This window comes from Pinus tabuliformis, chromosome 2_2 (genome assembly GCF_031772625.1).
Source record: "Pinus tabuliformis cultivar Carrire ecotype Pingquan chromosome 2_2, CPIR1, whole genome shotgun sequence".
NCBI lineage: Eukaryota > Viridiplantae > Streptophyta > Pinopsida > Pinales > Pinaceae > Pinus > Pinus tabuliformis.
In genome coordinates this window covers 387,449,178-387,461,873 of record NC_142300.1, presented here as the reverse complement: position 1 = coordinate 387,461,873, position 12,696 = coordinate 387,449,178, and positions in this window count along the sequence as shown.

Sequence of the window (12,696 nt, the reverse complement as noted above, 5' to 3'; positions counted from 1 at the left end):
GCCACTGAGGCATTGGATGTGTGGTGAGAATCACTAGAAAATGGATTTCCTGCATCGAAAAATTGTAGGACCTTAGATATATAGCACACCGGAATCTTGGATAGTGGGTCACATAGTGAAAAGAACTCCTATGATTTATGCAGTGGTGAATAATCGCTAGGAAGACCACCATGCGTCTATCATTGAGATGGAAGGTAATTTTTCCAACTGAATTATTTCTATTTTAATTGATTTGGGCTCTAATTATAATTATGTGAGTCCAAATATTGTAGAATAGTGTCAACTGACCAAGGAAATGCATGTAGAAACATGGTCAATTCTATTGGAAGCAATAATCATAAGAAGAATTAATTACTGGGTGAATTCATGGGCATTTGAACTCAACAACATGGAAACTTTTGCAAATTTAAATTTATTTCCATTGGGTGTGTATAATATGTTAATGGGAATCTATTGGTTGTACAAACACACGCTAAGGTAGATTTATTTGGAAAAGATATTTAGTGCTTAGACGATCAGGGAGAAAGAAGAATTTCACAGGGTGTTGTTGGGAAAAGTATCCAATACGGAATGACCCTATCCCACTCTAAGGGTGATAGTACCTCAGCAACAATCGAAGCAAAGCTATCTAAGATTTCTTCCTTATGAAAGTAAAATAGGGGAGAAAGAGATCCACTAACCGATGTCTTCCGCTAATGGTTGATCCAATCTTCTCTCCTTGCTGCTTGTTCCCAGCTCCTTGCTCTTTCACTGGCCCAGCTACACAAGATCCTGCAAAATGGCAAGAGATGGACACTACAAGAAGCATACATTCATAATTGATTCAAGGATTAGAATAAATCAAATACACAAGTATAACAATACACCATTGAGACACATGCATATAGAAGAACCTCAAATGCTTTATTAATGGAAGAAGTAAAGTTCAGGAAGTGATACAACCATAAAAGGCCCAATCCAGCATCACCTCCCAGCAGAAAGAAATCTCCTCTTCACCTCCTTCAAAGCAAATCACCCAATAGTTCTATACTCAAACCAACATCACTTCCTTACATTCCCAAGATTCTAGCCGCCCTAGACCTCATGAGAGAGATCTATATATAGGGTTTTGGAGAAAGGATGAGTCAGCTTGAGGCCAGCATTAAGCTGACTAGTGTCCTCTCTCACTTCAGTTATTCTTTAGTTCTTGAATCCACTTGGAGGTTCTTGCTTCCACTTGGAGATCTAGACCCTCTTACTCATCACCAGTCGAATTCCTTGATCAAAGTGTCATTTTGGAAGCTTCCTGGGCATTGACACCTTGAAGAATGACTGTGACACATGTCCCAATTCTCTCAGCGCAGGTAGCCTTCTTTGCAGTTGACATTCAGCACAGGTAGACAGTGCAGCAGTTGACATTCAGCGCAGATGCTCAGTGGAGCAGTTGACATGATCCAGAATTGCCTTGTTTTTGAGTGTTTGCAGGTGGAGAACTACTATTCAGTGCTGTGGTTTGCTGACCTTGTTCCTCTAGGGGTAGGAACAACATGTTTAGGGACTTTGGATCCCTTAGATTATGGACATTTCATGCTTCATGCTGTAAAGCACAAAAATGTCTATAACAGTTGCCCCCTAAAGTATGAGGCCGTTTATCAGGTGAAATGCTTTATCAGGAGGATCCGAAGTTCATTCAATCGCTGAGAGGTGACCTGTAATAAAATACAATACAATACATTATGATTCATTCTGCTTTCATGATCTAGCTGAGGCGGGCATTCCCATGCTCAGCTTTATAAATTCATTTTGGTACATAGAACAGATGATCGTCTGATGGTAGACTGATAATTCTCTGCTGAAATTATCATCCTTTGAGTAGGATGATCATCTGCTGCAATGATGTACATATCAAATGTCTTTATATTTCCTGAATATATATCGCAGCCCGGATGGATGAAACTAGATCCGGGGTCTTCAAACTCGTTCGATCTTCACTCTAAGTACAAGTCGATCCATGCGAGAATTGCGCTGAAGTCGAACATGGAAAGACATCGCTTGATTACCGATCAATGATGTAAACCGTTAACAAGCGCGAGAGGAATCACCGATAATGATAATGACCCTCAAGGTACTGCAGTACAATTCACGTGGTGTGAATAAAGGACTTGGCGTCGAACACCACGCAAAATCTTTCGGTCGAAGGTCATTGATGTATACCTGTCGCCGGAAGTGAGAAACTTGCCATTGAGGCATGCAAGCTTCAAAGCACTGAAGGGGTTTGTTCCTAGATCAACTTCTTGGATAATGAGCTGAAGTCGACAAGAAGCGATCCGTCAAAGGAGGGCCTTAATGAATCCCACATCAGTGACACGGAACGGAGCTAATGATTTCAATGGAGGTGAAAACAATCTGTGACATATGATTCAGGTTGGCGATCATGGATGGATGAAGGATAATGTATGGCAGTGGACAGGACACAGTTGACTCTTTCTGAACAACATCTCTTGAACATATAACGACACTGATGTGATGGATCGGTAGCATTACCCCAAATGTGGATGGTTTGGCGAGACCATGGTGATGAGACCGGTGAATGAAACAACCCAACCCGATGTGATACGGAGGAAAAGTGTCATGTTCAAGAGTGACTTGCTACCATTAAAGCTTTGAGGTTCTCTCAATTTTTCCCCAGTCATTTCTGACCAGTACCTCTTTATTTTTGTCAAGCTTGAGGAGGATAACATATGCTTGTTCTATAACCTGCCCTTCGGGCAAGCCCATCGCTATGTTTTAACGAGCTTAGCGATAGGGAAACTCGTTCTCGTCTAAAGACAAGTTTGTCGCTATTTAATCATTTTAACGAGTCTAACGACAAGGAAAACTCGGTCCTTTTCATTTTTAGAGAGTCTGAAAAGGTACAAAAAGTTAACTCCAAAATTCCTTTTTCGTCATTTAATCCCTTAAGTCCGAAAAAGTATAAAACAATACAGAAGGGATGAATTTTCGATAACTTTAACGAGCCGAATAAAACAAGCGCTTGACCTTTTGTGCAATAAACCCTCAGGTCCAAAAAGATTAAAATCTAGAGGAGGGATAGCTCTTCCGGTCACTTTAACGAGTTGGAAGGCCAAAACTCGGCAAACTTTTCATATTTTACGAGTCAGATGAAAAGAGCTCAAAGAAGACTCATCTTTTGAGGAACGAGTGATAAGCAGGGATAGCAGCAGATTCCAGGTACAGGTTGGAATTTTCCAATCACGGCAGTGTCACAAGGATGGCTAGGTGAAATCACTCTTCACAGCTATTCCTCAAAATGGGTAAACAATCATATGGAGGTGAACGATCGGCCAAATGACGGTGGAGGTGGCAGGTGCAAACACGACCAAGGCTTTTTATGGCTGATAAATGTACGATCACAGAGGTTATTTACCGGTACTGGGTTCATTTTTTAAAGAGCTTGAATGTGCCAAAACATTGCTCAATCTTATGTTTATTTTTTAACGAGCATGAACTATGCGCTAAAACTGCTCGGATCTCGTTTTTCTATTTTTTAACGAGCATAAATTCCGCGGTAAAACTGCTCGATTATACCAGTCATAAGATAAGAATGTCTCCTGTGAGATAGCTATTTTTTATGGAGCTTTATCTCGCGAAGCTATGCTCCTAATTTGGCAAATTTTGACCTTTGCCCCACATCCTTTCTTTATGCAAGTTAGGAAACGAATAATCCAAAAAACAGATAAATAACCGCTCTTTGCTTGCACTCCAAAAGGTTTGCATGCCCCCAGGTATAAAATACAATTTCAAGGCTGCCCCTCCTCTCCCCCACCTCTGCTTTTCTTTGGGTGTTCACAGCTACTTGTCGTCTTGCCAGTCTAATGCTAACGATACTTGTCTTCTCGTTATTTTTAACAGGTCTTATGTGATACTTGTCTTCTCGTCAGCCCAACTTTTAACAGATCTCTTGCAAGATCGCAAGAGAACAGCTACTTGCGACAAGAGAGCAACTACTTGTGACAAGAGAAGAACACTACTCAAAGATAAAACATTAATGTTATTGAGGGAGGCTTGCCTCTTTCTGGTTACCCAAAGATTGTTTCGTTAATCTTTCAAACAAAACATTTCCTCGGCACTGTCTACCGAAATAGACAAGGGTGAATGACTGTTGTCAAACACGTAACCTTGACAAAAGAATCCTATTCCAGAACAACCCCTCTTCCATCCACGGACGGGGTACGGACTAGTCATACTCTCTCGCGGAAATTCTACCTAATACCCAAGGTTTTCTTTGCCCGAAGCAGACCAGGATGCATGCCCCCTGGGTTCCAGTCCCATCTTTCCGAATCACTCGAACTCATCGGGAAGGAGGATTGGGGGTGGAGACATTTCTTGATTGAATAGACCATTCAGGGTTGGTATGTGATTATTTGCGATGCGTGATCCTGGAAATGAAAGTTGGTCTACGAGCTTGACCATTCTTCCTTCGTGTGGAAAACACATTACTCTAAAGAGTGAGGAGACTATTGCTCCCATGCAATATATATAGTCTCGTCCAAGGAGTAGGTTATAATCCAAGGGTCCTTGAACGACCATCATGTTCATTTGAACGGTCTTCCCTTTCAATGTAACAGGCACATTGGGGAGGATCCCTAATGGTCGACTGGTTCCTTTATCTAAACCCGAGAGATTTCTTATCTCAGGCAAAAGCGTCGGGGAACCCAGTGCTTTCCAAGCAATAGAGGAAAGGATACTCACAGATGCCCCTTCATCAATGATAGTTCCAGCCATTACCATTCTGTAGATTTGGACTATAATTCTGAATGGTATACTGGCTGGTAATCGGGGTCCGCCTAGTTGGTTCCAATCAAAGGGCACAACCAGGTTGCTTGGTGGTGGGACCGAATATACGGCCATATATCACCCTGACGATGTTCCTTCCTGCGATAAAGGAATGGGCGCATTGCCCTGATGCTCATCAGAGTCTGTGTTGATGAAAAGAATCTGGATGGTGTCATCCTTATTCTCTTCAGTGAGGGTGTCATTTGAAGACGAATCTTCAGTGACGGTGTCATTTGACGATGAAACTTCTGAAGGAAGAACCGGGTCAACTGCCGTTTCGACCTTTGGACTTTCGTCCGGTCTGGATTCAGTAGGTTCATTTTCAATGACTGACGCTTCAGCTGACCACTTGAGCGGGCCAGCTGTATTCTCAACCAACGAAGGACTTGGCACGAGTTTTTTGTATCCAGGAGGAAGTCTCAACGGTGAAACCGGACGATCTTCCAAAACTCTCTTCGCTTCGTCTAAGAAGGGACAACGGTGGATGGCGTGATCGCTTTCACACAGTCTGCAGGGGGATCTTGCTCCCCCTCTTTGTCTTGAACCTTCACTTTCGCTGGTTGACGGTAAGCATTCAACATGGCTATCATAGGTTGATGCTCCCGAATTGTGCAAACGAGGGGACCAGTCCCTTAGTATCCGGGGAATACAGGGACAATCTCTATGGAAGTGGTCTCCTCTACATATGACACATGGCGATTTAGGCCCGGTCTGTGCTGTGTGTGGATTTTTGTCAGATGTCTTTTGCTTTCCCCCAGTCACCTTAGGCTCCTTCTTCTTCTTCTCTCTCTTCTTCTTCTCCTTCTTCTCCATGGGAGCTTGGCTTTTGCCGGCTCTACCTTGCGAAGATGAAGGATTGGAGGAAGAGTTATAAGAAGTAGAAGGCTGGTGGGCAGCTCTAGACTGATCTAACTGTTGACTCGACTGTTCAGGAACCATGGTGTTCTGAACTACATTGGTTGAGAATAGCCAAATTGGCAGGCCAATTGTCAGTCCTGGAAGCGACAATGTGGCCATGTGGGGCGCACCAACTTCTCCCCAAGAGGAGAAAGGACTAGGATTTCCATCATGTGGAATTCCTTGGTTGGGGCGTTCCATGTTCTCAACCTACAGATCAACGCAGGAATAGGAGGTGATTATGTTCCGTTTAAAATAAATTTTATAACGACGCTTTAGACACAACTTGCTTTTTCACTTTTTAAGAGTCGAGAAAAAGCTAAAGATGACTCTAGTCTCCTTCGATGTTTTAACGAGCCCGAAGTGACAAATGCTCGGATGGACTTTTTCAGTTATAGAGTTTGAAAAAGGCCAAAAGAAACTGCTCTGGAGATCTAGGCAGAGGGTGTGCCAAACGTTTCGCAAAACCACAGAATACGTTTTACGGTACGAGTGGTTGATCTTCGTGAATGCTGTGTTCACTGCATTGCGATCAGTAGGGCGACCGACACGGTTTCCTATGGATAAAGGCTTTGTTCCTATAGGGGTCTCCCAATATATACGCGACGGTACGTGGGAGCACAAGTGCATATTGATACTTATCGCTTCACCGTGGAGGAATCACCCAACCACTCAACGCTAAGATATCACGTTTAACGACGCCGGAACACGTCTCTAGCTTAGACCTCTATGTGTTTGTGTTATGTTTCAATGCGTTGTTATGTAAATTCAATTCATTTTAATGTTGATCTTGTTTAGTAGTTTGCCTTTATGGATCACCACGAGATGTATAATACAACTTCCTAAATGCAGTCTAAGATGATAAGCAAGCTTTTCAATCTTTCAACTTTGAAAATCTTAACTACTGAGGGAAAAGAAAGACATCATCTTTTCACACAGATCATAGAGCACACACTAATGCACTTTTTCCTAAATCAACATGCAAACTGTCAAAATGCACATGCACAATGCAGGTTTTTCTTTTCTCTTTCTTAATGTTGATGTAATACAAAAAGAAAGCTGTTGTATAATTTTGAATTCAATTTCAAGTGAAAGCAAACAAGCTTTTGTCCAAAATCAAAAGACACCTTAAGATTTACTTGTTTCAACACTAGAAATGCATAAATTTAAACCATATGACGAAAGCAAAAGCTCAATCAGCTATGAACAGCAAACAAACTAACTCTTAAGATCAAAACGACACTTATCACAGGTCTAGATCTAAGAGGTCACAGCAAGACTAGTTCACTTTCGCTATGGGAAACTACAAATGATGTAAGAAATACACAAAGAACAAATACAGTTTCTTATACAACCGAGGCGGAATAGTGGCAAGGAAAGTTGGTTTCAGATAGGCACATTGACTGGTAACAGGCTGCAAAAACAAGGATGAAAACAGGGCAATAAACAGCAAGGAACCCCAGTTGCACAAGGAAAAACTGGTTCAGCGCAGGTAGTACACTGTCAATTTGACATTCAACGCAGGTAGCCCCTTCGGGACCTGCGATGAAATGCAGACTGCCTTCACAGTGCCTGCAATGAAGAGATAAACTTTCGTTTTTCTCAGTTTCCGGGTTACAGATTGCTCAAAAATTCACAGTTTTTGGCCAAATCAGAAGCTATCAATCAAGTACACACTAAAGGATGAAAAGGAGGATGAAAAGCTATCACTAAGAGATGTTCAGAGTCCTTGTGGATCAGCTCTTCAAATCATAAACATGCCCAGAAATTGAGCTAGAGTAGCTGCCCTCTACTTTGCATTTCAAAGATTCAAATACGGTTTGATTCGGTACTCCCTGTGTTTATGAAATGAATAGCAAAAACACAAACAACCAACAAGATACGATCCCCAGTGGAGTCGCCAATTTGTTGTTGGGAAAAGTATCCAATACGGAATGACCCTATCCCACTCTAAGGGTGATAGTACCTCAGCAACAATCGAAGCAAAGCTATCTAAGATTTCTTCTTTATGAAAGTAAAATAGGGGAGAAAGAGATCCACTAACCGATGTCTTCCGCTAATGGTTGATCCAATCTTCTCTCCTTGCTGCTTGTTCCCAGCTCCTTGCTCTTTCACTGGCCCAGCTACACAAGATCCTGCAAAATGGCAAGAGAGGGACACTACAAGAAGCATACATTCATAATTGATTCAAGGATTAGAATAAATCAAATACACAAGTATAACAATACACCATTGAGACACATGCATATAGAAGAACCTCAAATGCTTTATTAATGGAAGAAGTAAAGTTCAGGAAGTGATACAACCATAAAAGGCCCAATCCAGCATCACCTCCCAGCAGAAAGAAATCTCCTCTTCACCTCCTTCAAAGCAAATCACCCAATAGTTCTATACTCAAACCAACAGCACTTCCTTACATTCCCAAGATTCCAGCCCCCCTAGACCTCATGAGAGAGATCTATATATAGGGTTTTGGAGAAAGGATGAGTCAGCTTGAGGCCAGCATGAAGCTGACTAGTGTCCTCTCTCACTTCAATTATTCTTCAGTTCTTGAATCCACTTGGAGGTTCTTGCTTCCACTTGGAGATCTAGACCCTCTTACTCATCACCAGTCGAATTCCTTGATCCAAGTGTCATTTTGGAAGCTTCCTGGGCATTGACACCTTGAAGAGTGACTGTGCCACATGTCCCAATTCGCTCAGCGCAGGTAGCCTTCTTTGCAGTTGACATTCAGCGCAGGTAGATAGTGGAGCAGTTGACATTCAGTGCAGATGCTCAGTGGAGCAGTTGACATGATCCAGAATTGCCTTGTTTTTGAGTGTTTTCAGGTGGAGAACTGCTATTCAGTGCTATGGTTTGCTGACCTTGTTCCTCTAGGGGTAGGAACAACATGTTTAGGGACTTTGGATCCCTTAGATTATGGACATTTCATGCTTCATACTGTAAGGCACAAAAATGTCTATAACACAGGGAAAGAGGAATCCTAGTTCAATGACTCTTCTCATGGTTATGCAAGCCAAGAATATCAGTAGGAAGCAGTGCATGTTGTTTCCAATGCAAATTTCTTGTGATGAGAGAGTTAGAAACGATATTGAGAATGAGGAAAGTGAGTTGTTGGAATGATATCTAGTTCTGTAGAAATATCCAGATATGTTTCCAATATTGTTTCCTTGATTTGCTCCTCACATAGAGGTATATTTCTCTATTAATTTGATTCCTGGAGTAGCATTATGAGTACTTGAAAGTTGGTTGAGCTAAAATTATAGTTAAAGGATATGTTCGATAAGGGCTAGATAAGACCAAGTGTGTCTCCATGGAGAACACCAATTCTATTTGTGAAGAAAAAGGATGGAACCCTTAGATTATGCATTTATTACAAATAATTAAAAAAGGTGACCATAAAGAATAGGTATCTCTTTCCATGGATTGATGATTTGTTTAACCACCTGAGGGGAGCAACAACATTCTCCAAGACCAACTTGAGGTCAAGTTACCATAAAGTGTGCATCAAGGAGGAAGACATTCATAAGACCACATTCTAGATGAGGCACGAGCATTACGACTTTGTAATGGTACCCTTTGGTCTTACTAATGCCCCATCTACATTTATGTTCTTAATGAACAATGTGTTGCGTCCTTATTTGGACAAGTTTGTCATTGTTTTTATTGATGTCCTATTGGTGTAGTCAAGGACATAAGAAGAGCATGAGAATCACTTGGCTACAATGCTACAATTGTTGAGAGAGAAAAACGTTTATGTAAATCTTAGCAAGTTCCAATTCTTCCAATCATAAATACATTACTTGGGACACATTGTCTTGAAGGACAGGATATCAATTGATCCGAAGAGGTTGAAGGCCATCATGGAGTGGCCAACACCAAGGAATGTGAATGAAATCAAATTTTTCATGGGGTCAGTAGACTACTACAAGAAGTTCATCTGAAACTTCCCCAAGATAGGGAACCTTATCACATCCTTCCAGAGGAAGGGAAATAGGTTTTAGTGGAAAACTTATTATGTAGCTAATTTCGATCAATTGAAGTAGTTTCTCACTAATGCAGTAGTGTTGAGGATTGTAGATCTAGAAAAATATTTTGTGGTTTGTAAAAATGCTTCTAAGGATGGGCTTGGTGAAGTTCTAATGTAGGAAGGACATGTAATTTGTTATGAGTCTCGGAAGTTGAATGAGAACTAGGAAAATTATGTGACTTTTGATTTGGAGTTAGATACCATTATTCATGCCTTAAATATGTGGAGGAATAACCTCCTTGGCAGGAGATTCACACTTATGACATATCATTGGAGCTTAAAATATATGTTTGACCAACCTAAATTGAATTCTAGACAAGTTAGTTGGATAGCTACACTTAGTGAGTTCAATTTTGAGATCAAATACATCAAGGGAAAAGAGAACAGGAGATGGCGATGCACTTAGTAGAATAATTCAATTAAATCACTTGATATCCATAAGCTCTTATGGAGTGGACCTTGTGGAGAGGATAAAAATTGCAGGACAATACAATGAGAGATATCAACAAGTGAAGGAAACATTGCAGCAAGATGGTGAGGGTGGAAAATATGTAGAGTATTATCTCACATATGACGACCTTATTATATTCAAGAACATAATCTATGTGTTGAGCAATGAGGAGTTGAAGAGTCTCATCATCAGGGATTTTGACACAAACCCATATTTCAGCCACCTAGGACACCAAAATACTCTTAAGGTCATCAAGAAGTTTTATTTTGGTCCTAATATGAAAAAGGAAGTGGTTTATTTTGTTATTGAATGCATACAGTTCCAACCGGTGAAGGTCGAATGAAAAAAATTGACTGGTTCATTGTCACCCATTCCCATTCTAGAATGGAAATAGGTGATCTCTATGGATTTCATCATAGGTTTTCCTAGAACCTCCAAGTGACATTATGTACTTATGGAGGTCACTGAAAAGTTGAGCAAGGTGGATCATTTCACAGCATTCAAGTCCACCAACTCAACTAGTGAGGTGGCACAATTTAATAAAGGAGATTGTAGGTTACATGGAGTTCCCAGAAAGATTATTTCAAACAAAGATGCCCAGTTCACTTCAAAGTTTTGGAAGGAAGTATTTGCAAGCTTGGGGAAAGAGTTGGCCTTTAGTATATCTTATCATCCACAAATGAAAGGGAAAATAGAGAGGGTAAATCAAATCCATGAGGACTTGTTGACAACGTATGTAATGCGCCAAAGAAATAAGTGGGAAGAGTAGCTTCCACTTGTTCAGTTTACATGTAATAATGGGTACCAAGAGTCTTTAAAGATGAGCCCATTTAAGGCATTGTATGGAAGGAGAGGTAATACTCATGTCATCTAGAGTCATCCAGTGAATAGTGTCATTATTGACGTAATTTGTTCAAATAAATGGAGGAGAAAATGCAAGTCATTAAGGAAAATTTAAAGGTAGCACAAGACAGGAAAAAGATCTATGTAGATCAGAATTGGGTGCATAAACAGTTCTAAGTTAGAGAATGTGTCTACTTAAGGTTTAAACAGAAGAAAATCTCCTTGAATACTAGGTCATGTGCCAATTTTGCACCATAGTTTTGTCGACTTCTGAGATCCTTAAGAGGATTGGACTAGTGGCCTATAGGGTGGCCTTACCTCCATCAATTAAAATCCATGATGTTTCCCATCTTTCCTTGCTTAAAATATATGTACGAGATTCTAATCATGTCATTTATTGGTTTGTGCTACAAGTGGACCCATAGGGAGAGTTCCACCGAGAACCACTATGCATTCTAGATCGAAGGAGTCTCACACTCTGGAATTGATCCATAGAGCAAGTCAAGGTGCAGTGGAGGCATTTCTATCCATAGGAAGCCACTTGCGAAATGGTTTGTGTGATGAAGGAAACCTATCCTTTTTTGTTTTCTAGTTGAGCCAAATGTTTATATATATATATATATATATATATATATATATATATATATATATATATATATATATATATATATATATATATATATCTATATATATATATATATATATATATATATATATATATATATATATATATATATATATATATATATATATATATATATACATATACTGTAAAGAGATGTAGAATAAAGCTCCATGGACAACATGTTCTTTTTTTTCTTTTAGCATGTTTTCTCTATTGTATATCGACAAAGAACATTGAGGCTGTTGTTCCCAAAAGAGGGAGGGTTTTTTAATGCTCATGCTTATATTCGGCTTATGTTTTCCATGTAAATATTTATATATGTATTTGAATTTAAAATTTAAATGGGTTGAGTAAGGGACATGGATTCCAAGGGACTGAGGGAAGCCAATTACTTTGGAAATTTGACTTACTTGTTGAAGAAAAAATTGGACTTTTCGATACAACCATTGAAGGTTGGTTGTTGAGCTCTAATGAAAATGGTATGGAGTTCTAATGAGAGGTTAGTGCTGTAAAATTTAAAATTGAAAGCAAGGTACAAAACCCATATCTGTTAGAGTTCAAAAAGATAGAGAATCAAGTACACAATTTAATGCATGAGTAGCTACATGGGCAGTGTTGAAGGGAGCGACTTCACAAAAGAAAAGGAGAGACCAAGCATAGGTTGCGGGAGCACAAAATGCAAAAAGGGAAATATGCATAGGAGTTGGTAGGCAGAGAGTATGGAGAGAACACACACACACGGGAAGGAAGACATGAGCTCTTGAAGATGCTCAGTGCATCGTAGTGAAGATACATGTAGGTACTTAAAGGACCTAGGCATATACAACAAAGAATATGACCAAGAGAATGTGAAAAAGCTCATTGGGTTTGAATTCTACTCGAAAAATTACATTTCATGTTTGTGTATCTCAGCTCGTATGCTTTTATATTTGTGCATTGGAGAGAGAGTACATCAGGAGTGTTTTTCGTGATCAATGGAGAAAATCATTAAAATAAATGACAATATGTTATGAACAGATGGAACACAGGAGCATT